The sequence below is a fragment of the Calonectris borealis genome, chromosome 3 (assembly GCF_964195595.1).
Source record: "Calonectris borealis chromosome 3, bCalBor7.hap1.2, whole genome shotgun sequence".
Taxonomy (NCBI): Eukaryota; Metazoa; Chordata; class Aves; order Procellariiformes; family Procellariidae; genus Calonectris; species Calonectris borealis.
In genome coordinates this window covers 95627167-95639211 of record NC_134314.1, presented here as the reverse complement: position 1 = coordinate 95639211, position 12045 = coordinate 95627167, and the positions used below count along the sequence as shown (strand labels likewise).

At 41.9% G+C, this 12045-nt stretch overlaps 1 protein-coding gene across 1 annotated transcript in view; it reads right to left on the bottom strand.

Moving 5' to 3' along the window:
- The window catches only part of DAAM2 (dishevelled associated activator of morphogenesis 2), a 216448-nt gene extending 204763 nt beyond the window's left edge, over positions 1 to 11685 (bottom strand). Inside the window, exon 1 of the mRNA XM_075146815.1 lies at positions 11567 to 11685. The gene's annotated coding sequence lies outside the window, so the exon portion shown is untranslated. The remainder of the gene's footprint in view (positions 1 to 11566) is intronic.
- Positions 11686 to 12045: the final 360 nt, after the last annotated feature.

Genomic DNA, 12045 nt, shown 5'->3' with positions numbered 1-12045 from the left:
GCCAATGTCTGCTAGAGCTGAGATGTTTTGGGTCATATCGTAAGTTGTATAAATTTTGAACACAAAAACTGAAGCATCTACAGCTAACAAATATTTTTGTAAATGTGGTCCTGTAATTGGCCCAGTGTAACACAACTCTCAGACACAGAGGGGTGGAGTCCAAGGGACCATCTACATTAACATTTTTTGGAAGAAGGCAGTTTATTAAGGGTCTGTGTGGAGTCAGAAAAAAGTAGCCAGAAGACAAAGAGCAACCAGAAATCAAAGACAGCTATATTAGACTGTGTCCCATTCTCAGGGCACCTAATGGTAAGTATCTGAGAACTACAAGTTTTACTGAACCAGGTAAAGTCTGACCAAAATCATTACTTTATTCTGTAAGTTATGTTTCCTAATAGTCTAAACTCTTGAATCCTTTCCTCAAAGATGACTAGTTTAGCACTCAAAAGCACTGTGGAACACAGGCAAGAAACTCTGATATCCTGTAATATCAAATTCCTCAGATTTCAGTCTTGAACCCGAATTAAAATTGATACATGCGTCTAAATGATCAGCACTGCTTCATATAGACTTTGTTATCTTATCCAAGCAAGGTGGAGGTTGCTTAGCTTTTGGAACCTGTGAAGTCTGCAGCCTGTAATTATTGGCCAAACCAGCAGCATAGCTCCCATCTACAACTCATTTGTTTCCCTGAGTTAACAAAACCCTTCCTTACCTTCCATGCTTGCACATCCAATAGATACTACTTGGCTCAGCACGATTAGCAAAGCAGGCAGGACAAGGGGCCACTTAGTCAGCTCTGTGACACAGAGGACCTCCAATAGCTGACACAGTTCAAGCAAGTAAAAAAGATCATAAAATACTAATAAACATAACCACACAGACTTTTTTATACATCAGACAGGCCCGATGAAATAGAACACAATCCTCCTACTGATACCAAATGGCAATAAGAAAATAAAAGGCCTGTGTCAGCCCCATGGTTCAGTGTGGTGAGGTCTAGTTAGGCCCATATTAGATTCTCAGGACTATCATATTCCTCTGCTGGGTAAAGAAAGAGCGAAAAGAAAGAACAACTGTAACCATATGGATAGAAGGTACATAGTGAAAAAGCAGCAAAGCAAACCAAACAAAAAACACCCATAAACAGAAATAGAATGGAATGGAATGGAATGGAATGGAATGGAATGGAATGGAATAGAATAGAATAGAATAGAATAGAATAGAATAGAATAGAATAGAATAGAATAGAATAGAATAGTTCAGTTGGAAGGGACCTACAATGATCACCTAGTCCAACTGCCTGAATGTTTTAATGCTCTCTAATAATGCAACTCAGGTGAGCTGCAAAAGGCAGACTTGTGTCGTCCTCTCTCTCTGCTGCAATCAGCTACCCGAAAATATCTGGAGGGAAAATGACATCTGACATAGCCATGCTAAAAATGACCCAAACTAAGAAGTGGCAACTCTGAGGGTGTGGGAAAGTCTGCAAACAAATCACTGGGTGTGTCAGATATACAGACGCTAATATAATGCAGTGATTACTATGTCTCTGCTCAGTGAATATGTAAAAGTGAGCTTGGTGTTTTAAGAACCATGCACAATAACTGCTGAACAAACTCAAGTCTGGGTGCGTTTGCCTAGGAGCGGTACAACATTCGCTGTGACCCTAAAGCATCACGGGACACTCAGAACATAACTGAAGTCCAGAGACACTAAAATAATCCAGCATGGCATCTATTTCTACATGGAGACTTTTTAGAGGGCTTCTAAGTATCAGAGAACTGGGAAAACTGCTTTTGTGACACCCCTGAGTGAATTCCTCTGGGAGCTTCACTGTGGCTACAGGGCCCCTTATTCGCATCACAAGATGCAGTGTGTATGATCCACATCAAATGGCAAAATTTGGCCCTAGAAACAAGCCTCCAAAATGCTGGTGAGAACTTCAGCTTTAAAAGTCCAAACACATGAGAGAGCTCATGGACTTAGGGTCACACAGACTAAACAGGAAACCTAGAAAGCAAAGCTTACACATCCATGCAGCCTGGGCTGTTCCATTACGAGCAAGCAAGCAAACAAACAGATAGGTAGGTAGGTAGATAGATAGATAGATAGACAGCACACTGGAAAGCACATACCCCAAGTCATGCAAACAGCTAATGGCCAGCCAGCAGAAGCAAGCCCAAGATTAACAGTGGGAGAATTTCTAATGGAAGTCAAAGAGTATTTCCCATTTCTCTGAAGGTGTTGCCCCCCAGTGCGGCACCAAACTGCCCAGCTCCCTCTAGCTTCTTTGTGAATTAAGTTTATTCCTGAAAAAGCTAAAGAATCCCAAAAGACCATGACTAATGAGGGCTCAAAGGAAAAATGAAGGTTGCCTATCTCTCCCCATCACTGTGTAACCACTTAGTATTGAGCACCCAGAATTGAACACAGCGTTCTAGTGTTGTTTCATCATAGCTCAGAGACATTTTTCCTCAGCAGGCTATTTGGATCAAAGACTTAAGGCAACATCCCTGAAAGAAAAGACAAGGCAAAACACAGAAGGGACTTTTTCACCATCTGCTTCCATTTTAATTTGCTGCACTCCCACATGTCACCAGAGCCTGGAGGGTGGTCAATTGGATTCTGTGTCATGTGCATTCATGGGAGTATAGGACTACAAGGTCATCACGTCCTGTTTCCTACAATCACAGACAACTGCTTAATAGACATGTAGTCCAGCAGACTCCACAGCACATTTATTCCAATACTGTCACACGTTAATGTAAGACTTTTCAAGTGACCAGTGGGAAGCAAAATTAGATAAGTTTTTCAGGCTGAAGTGAGGCAGCCATTTTCACTCTTAGTTTAAAGCAGTTGACAATGACAAATTAGGTATTTCATTGTCCAGAGGTATAATATAATCTCCCTGACCTCTGATATCTGATTCTAGAGATCATAATTTAGTTCACTCTTATTTGAATATTCATGCTCTGTGGATAAAAATACATACAGCCACAGATAATATTTTTATGTCAAAGTGAGAAAAAACAAAATACTGATATGTATGTAATCTGAATTGTATGTTGATGTGTCTTGCAAAAATCGAGGCCAGTAATTGAAAAATTGACTCTCAAGACTGATGAAGCAGCATTCTTAAACTGCTTTTCATTAAAAGTACAGCGATACTATATGAAAATGTTAATATGTCAGGTCAACTCTAGCTTGTATTTACAGTATTTTCTTAGATAAGGCTCCCATTTCACAGTAGCTTAGCTACACTAACAGATGTGTAAATCAGAAAGAGTATGGGCCTCTGGAGATGTCCCGATAAATGTGAACATTCTAAACATCACCACAGTAAGTAAGCAGGGGATGAGGCAGTGAGGAGTTGCTTCCTAAATTTTACCTCTGTTCAAACATAAAATGTGTCATGAAGGGCACAGTAGGACATTTATAGCTTAACACATGTCCCCCAGCAGGTACATGAAGCTATTCTAGATAAGCCCAGACACAGCTGGAAAACAATTCATGGGTCCCCCAAGGAAAATTTCACCTAGTCAGAAAATGCATCTGTTTTTCTCCCTATAACTTAGTAATGGTGAGTGCCAAAGACTTCGTAATATTCACACAGACTGCCTGAATCCTGCTGATGATGAAAGGCTAAGGTCAAGCTTTGTACTTCTGTCATTGGCAACACATTTCAGGGCCTCTACAACAGAGCCAGAGATTCACTCATTGGGATGCCTGACCCACAGGGCAGTAAAAGTATGAAACAAGCAATGAGGGCAAGTTCATATCTCAGTAGGGCACAGTTGGAAGACAGTTCATATTGGCAGGGCCCTAGCATGGTTGTTACTCTATCCCTGCATAACAGTGCAGGAGGATGCTGACAGATCAGAGCACAGGCGAGAACAAAACCAACTGTCTCTCTGTGCATTCAGCTGAAACATAGTTTAATTGGTTCCCTCTGTATACACGGCTGCAAAAGTAGCAAAGGACTAAAGTCCCCTCATGTTTGGTCAAGATCTTGCTTTCTTTCATCTGTTGTGCAGATGCTGATGGGGTCGCCTGCCTGGAGGGGGTCAGGATTCTGCCAAATGGATTTAAGCAGAGTACTTACAGTCCAGGCATCCCAGCTTAATGGTCAGTGACTCAGTGAGAAAACCAAGACTGTCTGCACTAGTGGATGGCCCCATTCCTGACAACATTTGTGAGGAAGAATGGTATCCTGGCAAACCCTCTCTACCAATGTATGCTGTTTAATCTAACAAATAAACCCATTCCACCCTGTTAGGGCAGAGCTGTTAAAATCATTATCAGCAGTACCTAAGTTTCATACTCTCAGTGTAGGCAAAAATCTAAACAAAGGTTGGAGAATAGGAAGAAAAACGGGGGATTATAACTTGAGGCTCTGGGAAGCCACAACACAGATATGGGGGAAGGAGAAAAAAAAGGGATACACTTGCATTTTGGGAGAAGTATGATTTTGCTGAATATATGGCTTGTCAACCAAACAGGAGACTAAATGCGACATAATGATAAAGATGTTGTTATAATATTTCAGTTTAATTGCTATAGCTTTGTTAAACTAACACTTCAGAGGACATAAAGATAGCTAAAAAAATGGGTCTCTGACCAACCTGCGGTGAGAGTATTTATATGATAGTACAGACCTACAGACTCCCATCAGGTTGCAGGCATCTGAGAAAGCTGTGCCTCAGTTTCCCAAAATGCTAAATCCATTAATACTTGTAAAGTTCTTGGAAATTTTCCAAAGGAAAGTGCTGAATGCAAAAAAATAAATAGTTAACTTTATCTAACTATATATATGTGACTTATCCTCACATATTTGTATAGTGTATGCAGACAAGAAAATATTCTCATCCTTTAACTCCTACTGGTTAAATAGGAACAGCCCACTGAGATTGCTCCAGCTCCATCAGAAACAACCTGGCTAATGAGCATACAATAGCCACAGCATTCAGGGTTTGATCTTAAACCAGTGGAAAGTACAGAACTTACTGTATTGTAGGCTGATGATATACTGACTACACGTTTTTAGAGGGACTGGACTGTTGTAACATTCTGGGGGAAAAAAATAGCTTCATGTTAGAGGGAAATCATGTTACACCTCTACAAGAGTTCAGGAAACTTCTACACACAGATCAGCAGAGGCAAGGATGCTTATACAGCTCTACAGTAGTTTCATTCCTTCTTGAAAAGGTTGCTCCCTTCGACCTGACAAGGAAAGAAGCAGAATTGGCAGGCTGATGCAGAGCAACATGGAATTCCCATGTATTTCTGTCACAGCCTTCTGGAGATTTGAAAGAAAACAGATGACAGTGCAGGATCAAGAGCGTGCAAAGAGATTAACAATTTTTCAAAACCAGTCTGAAACACCTAAAAATAGCCTAATTTTTTTTTTTTTAAAGCACTGAGCTTTCCTGGAAAATGGAAGCACCCCAAATATTTGTTATTTATGAAAATACCAGCAACAATCACACTATTGATGAGTAAGCCTGTTTGAAATGTTCAGATTTACAGAAATATTTAAATGCAAAAGAAAATACAAAACATTTCTAAAAATAACTGGAGGGGAGTTAGCAAATGAAATCCTTTCTGCAAAAAATTGTCACTGCTTGTAATCCACTTTTTGAATTGGGGAACAAGGAGAGATGCTGGTCGCTTTTTTCACTGACAAGAAGACACAGACAATACTAAAAATGAAAGTACAGTTTCTTCATGTGCATTCTTGACACTTAAAGACTCTAAAATGTGAATAAGTTTCTGGAGGTTTATGATGTACCTGGCAGGTTCCTCAGCCCACATCTTACAGATATGACTGTTTCTCCCTCGTAGAATAGCTGAAACATCAGAGGATCTTCACAGTGTTTTCTCTCTCAAAGACCACAGGAATATAAAAATGAGTACATAGAGTCAGATCAGAAGTCCGTCTAAACCAGTACCCTATCTCCAAATAATGGTCAGCTGCAGATGGTTAGGGAAAGTATATCAAAATACCATATATAGTCTGATCCTACCCCTGCTCAATCCTTGTAGTTGTTCAGGACTTAGAGATGGGAGTACAGCCAGATTATCATGTTTAATAGCTACCAGTGGACCCATCTCTTCCCACAGCTTTGTCTTGGGAGAAGGGAATTTTGCCACATGATATTAAACCCTTGAAATGTATCCTTGCATGACTTCTTCACAATGAAATCCAACCTGGATTGTGCTCCTTGGCAGAAATGTTCCTTCTCCCTTTTGGGTGTGTGTGTGCGTGTGTTTGTATATTTAATTTATGAAAATGTTCTGGGAACACATCTTCAGATCAGATCTTAAAAAGTTAAATTGGACCTGACCACTTTCCTCAAGGATGAACAGGGCACTCTGTAAATTTCTGTCTCTTAAGACTTTGTGGCTTATTAATTCAATTGTTTAAGCAGCTAAAAACATTGCCCTTCCAAACAGCAAACAAAATACGAAGCCCCCCAAATCAGGCTTGTTCACTGCCTTGAATAATAAAAGCCATAACAGTAAAAATGAGTCGTCGTTTATGCCTCCCTAAAAAAAGTAATATACCAAGGAGACAGAAGAGAGTTGTTGGGTCTCACAAATCAGCTTTGTCTCCAATTCAAAGAAGAGTGGACTGGCACATGCATTGCCTGAATTTAAGTCATCTTGGGAGACAGTGAAGATAAAAATACTCTTCAACAAAAACAAATGCGAACTTCAAAGCTCATGAGCAGAAATATCAACTTCAGTGATTATTAGTTTGAAGCCAGCAAAACTGGGAAGTGAGCAAGCACTTGTTATTCAGGGACGGAGCCTATTCCTCTCTTGCTGGCAAAGTTTTTCACAGTTCCTCAAGGTTACCTCTATTTTCATTTTCATGCAGTCCAAACACATCCCTCTGATCTCCAGCTCCCACTCCTTGAATTACAGCAAGCCTTCTGATCTCCTCCCTTTCTTATTTACTTCCTTCTTTCCACCTTAAGTCTCACTAATTCCTAATTCCAGAGAAACCTTATCACTGGTATACGCCTGCCATACTCTTAGAATAACTTTTCTACTAAATCCAAAACCCATGAACTTCTCCTGGTCAGATTTGTTACTCTATGTTGTACCAAGTCTAGAAAGCCCCTACTACTAGAAGACATTATCTGACACCATAGAGATAACCAGAAAAGCCAAAATCTCAAGTGTTGAAATACCATGTGGAAAACAAATTGAAAATATAAATCTAACATGGAACATGAACTTTGGGCAACATACAAACCAGACACAAAGCCTAAGGGAGGGAAAATCTGATGTTTGACCATCATCAGATTTAACACACATCACTAAGAAAGGTTGAGGCTGCACTACCAATAGCGCTGCTCAGCGTGTGGTGTGATCATGGGCATGTGGCTACGTGGTTCTCAGCAAATCAAAGCAGGGCACGTCCTGGACATGTCAAGAAAAACAGAATATGAGTACAGAACTGACATACCAAAGCTCGTGGGAGCTTCCGGCGACATGGGACACATTCCTCTGTGACTTCTACTGCTGTAAAACAGCAGTAGCTCCACTGACCTTCAGAGAGTTACACTGCTGTAAAAAGTATGCGAGAAGAATCAAATCCACTGTGTAGATTTGCCCAAGTCAGTCAGCCAGCATTTCAAAAGTAGCTTATAATTTTGGCTGTCTCAAATTTTGAGTGTCTTGGTGCCTTAACAAGACACTAAAAATAAAGAGCCAAAATTACAGGTTACTTTGCACAACTTGGGCCTCAGTTTCTCTGGACCAAATTCTGATGCTACTTGAACTTACTTGTTACTGAAGTCTGGAATAAGTTTCTTGAACAATATGGAGCTACAGAAAACTTTCACTAGTACAGATGAGAGCAGACTTGCAGTGCCTGTGCCTCAGGTCACTCATTACCAGTCTGAAGACACCAGGCCAAATCCTCAGCTGGAATACATTTGTTATAGCTACATTGGCGCCCCCATACCTATTTGCACTGGGTAAGAATCCAACCCAATAAATCCCGTTTAACTAATTTACATAGCATTATGAAATTCAATACCTACACAGAGCTTGGAAGATAACAAGTCCTCAGCCTGCTAATGACTCAGAGTAGTGCCAAACAGAAGTAACTCCACTGTTAAGCGAAACTGCAGAAAGATGAGAAACGAATCAGATCTATTGCATGTTAGTACCTATACTGAGTCCTACTACTACCAGTTTTCTGCAAATGCCTCAGTTCAGAGGAGTGTCATATTAGGGAACACAACTGGTAAAAAAAGCCATGACACACCACTGTCAATCATCAACACAACAAAAAGCATGGGAAAATACATGTAAATTCTTTCATCCAATGAAAATCAGAGCAGTCAGCTTTCTTTTAATTTAGGAACACACTGTGCTTGCCTGGGGGCTGCATGGGCAGGGAAGAGAGAGAGGGTCAGATCTCCATAGGATTGACCCAGGTTTGAAAATTCGCAGCAATTAAAGTGCTGAGAGCCAAACCTCCCACACATCCTTCCACTAAGTGTCAGGAAATGGTGTCCCCTGATTGCTCAATCGCTAGGTCAGATGGCTGGCCTAGAGGGACTAGATGGGTTTCTGGGATTCCACTGGACCTTGGGGAATTTTATGTCAACTAAGGCAGATGGAGCAAAACCAAACTATCTGGGAGATGCTTTCAAGATGCTGTTCAACCCTTGCCGTGCCTCCCTGCCAATAAAATACAGTCAGTGCATGCCATGTCTGGGCTGGGTAAGAAAAATGTTTGCGACTGATTTCACGATGAGCAGAATGATCTCCATTACACATAAGGAGCACAACTAAAATAAACAGCAGTGATAGCAGCAGACAAGTGATACAGTGTGGTAAAGCCACTAGGATATCCAGAGAATTTGCTTACTCAGCTCTGTGAAACCATGAGACTGCACTTTGTAACACATAATATAGACTTTTAAAACCTCAGGGTTGCACTGTGATTGTCATAAGCTCCAACAGGGAATTGTTCTCTGTTTCACAAAGCAAAATTGAAAAGATGTCTGCCCTGTCCATATTGTATTTGTTTCTCTTGCTTCAGGGTCAATGTCCACCAGTAGAACTAGCAATTTCCTGGCTGGTATAACCTCATCTAAACTCAAGGATGCCGAGTGATGACCCATGCTTTCTCATAAGACACTAAATTTATCTCCTGCCAGATCAGTATCTCCTTCCCCATTCCTCCTCCCACCTTTCCACTCAGTGTGCAACTTTCCCCCTGAACCACGACTAACAGCCCACAAGGAACTTCCAGACTTGCAAACCCCTGCAGGTAGTGTCACTCACTAGTGGGATGCTGAGCCGGAGGACAGAGAGAGGAATCGTGAGGCAGAAAGGAAGCAGTCAGTTTAATACACCCCAAATCTGGAATTATCTCCTCCTTAGTTCCTCTTCTCACCCTCTGAACTTTTAGTAGTTCTGTATGTATTAGTTCTGTATTGTCCAATGCACTTCAGACAGACTAACTGCTGAACCAAGTAAAAGTGTCTGTGGCTCCCAGACACTTGTCTTGGCTGTAACAGCTCTCAAGCTTTTATGTGTGGGGCACATAGGTTTCTAACAAGTTACTACATTTCTTAAGGATTCTTTTTTTTTTCACATTGCCAGCCAATGTGACTAGACTGTTGCTAAGAAAATAAAGCAGTTTCTTGGAAAAGGAGCTGCTAGGCTACTGGCAACAAAATCTAATAAGAAATAAATGGGGGAGAGGAAAAGGATTCTGATATGTCATGGTACAGCAGTCCAGATCCCAAACCGATTCCTTTCATGTCTGGAGATTTCACTTCCAAAATACATCCCTGCAGGATCTGGCTCTGAGAACACATGCTCCTTTGCATGTGCAGTCATTACGGTTGCTTTTTCTTCAGCTCAGCCCAGCTTGCTTTACATGGCATGGCATGGCATGGCATGGCATGGCATTGCTTAGTGGGGATTAGACCTTGAACATCTGCCCAGTAAGGGCTACCCCCGTTACATTAGCCAGCACAGTGGTTACATCAATCTGCAGTTGCTTTCAGCACAGCTAACTAGACTTGCTCAATTTCATTTTGCAGGGGAGATCCCTGCAAAACTCCCTCCTAATCCTCACCTTTCCTCCTTTACTTCCTTCTCCCTGCCCCAGCAACCCACTCTGCCACTCTCAAGAGGAAAAGTATTTGCAGACTTATTCCATTACCAAAACAACTCAGCCCAGGGAGCACTGACTCGCAACAGCCTTTCTTGTGACTGCTTGTTGGCTGAAGCCAATTACTAACAGTACGGTGCATTATATTGTGCAATTCACACAGCTCCTGCTTCTCAGCCCAGCTTTGTGTTTACGTTCAAGGGTGTCATCTCTCCTTCCAGCAATCACACAGACCAAGAAACTTCTCACTGGCAAAGAGGTTTCTAAAGTTACAAGTGCTAGCTAAGTATGTCAGCTTCACATAGGAGGCATCAAACTCTTCCATCCACCTGGGGAAATGAGCTGTTTCTGTCATGGGTCTCATTAGAGAAGATGCCAAAGAGGAGGACAGCTGCCTCCACAGCTGTTCCCAGAACCGCTCCCATCTCTACACGGAGAATAAAGAAGGGACATCCAGGTGTGGGGTGAGGGAGGTAAGGTTAATTACATGAATGCAGCACTGAATTTTAATTGTAAATAAAAACAGCTGAGTGCCCCACTGAAAACACCACCTTCTTACACAGTGGGTTTGGGAATCTCTAGACTGCTGAGGTAGAAAAATAAAAAAAATTATTAAGAATCACTAGCTTTCCCTGGGACTTGCACCATGTGCCTGTAGCAGTACCTCTGAAGGCTTCTCACAGGGAGATTCTCCCTGTAGTAGTTGCCTCCTTCATGTATGACCCTGTTACAGCTAGTTTTTGGATGTGAGATGCCTCTTTCCTCTGCAGAAGCAGTGGGTTCCTTGGAGAGCCCTTAGTATCAAGCTAGTACAGGCTCAAGGTGCTAAATTTGTCAGATTTAGCAAGCAACATCCCATACTTGTGTTAGGATCTGTTATTGTCAGTAGCCTGGCAAACAGAGTGGGACAGGACTTCATTGTCAGGAAGCCAGGAAATTGCCTGTCGTCCTCATAAGGAAAGAGGAACTGCTTGCTGCACAATATGACAAGGGATTAAAGAGTTAAAAAAGAAATCCTGCATTGTGAAGTTGCCTAAGGAAGTTGGGTTTTGCCTAGGGCTTATTTGGGATTTTTCTGTCCTGCTACCAGAACATGAAGGAGATGAATTTCAGTTAATTTTTAGTCTTCCAAAGATACGTCCTTCCCTCCCTCTCTCTCCTTCTCTGACCTCCCTCATCCCCTGTCACCCCCATCCACATACAGAAGAGTGCAAACGCCTGCACCATCAGCCTCTCTGCATACCTTTGGGAGAAGCAGTCAAGCTAAACCTGAATCCTGTGTGCTGCCAAGCTGGCTGCAGGATATTTCAGAGGAGAGAAAAAAGAAAAGAAAAGAAAGACAAGCGGTACTTGCAGGGATTTGTTCTAGAAAACCAGCAAAAACACGAGAAGAGTTGCTGCAGCAGCTGCACTTACACTGTAGTGCCCGTATCTCTGCGCAGTTCCTCTCTGCTCTGCAGTCTGTAATCCACATAGAGAAATGCCTGTGCTGCTCCTCTCGCTGGCTGTGCTGTTGTAGTGAGACTGGAACTGCTGCTGTTTTCACTTTCAGACCAGCCTCTCTCTCCAAATCCTCTGACGTCAGACAGCCTCTAAGAGATATTTACGGAACGAACAATCTAAAAGTTTCTCTAGGTAGAGCCCAGACTGCAGTTTTTTGGGATTTGTAATTTTTACACTTTTGGATAGAAAACCCCTCCAAGGGGCGTAAGGGAGGAAATGGTGGGGAATTACAGATGTGGTTGTATAAGTCCCTGGCAAAAGACAATCCCCGTACTTTTCTGCCCATGGCATATTATATCCACACCCAGGATGTAACTATCTGTCATGCAAGTCCCCATTTGGAAAGCGGTATTTTCTAGTTTCTCAGCTGTGCCTAAACAGTGTTTGAATCA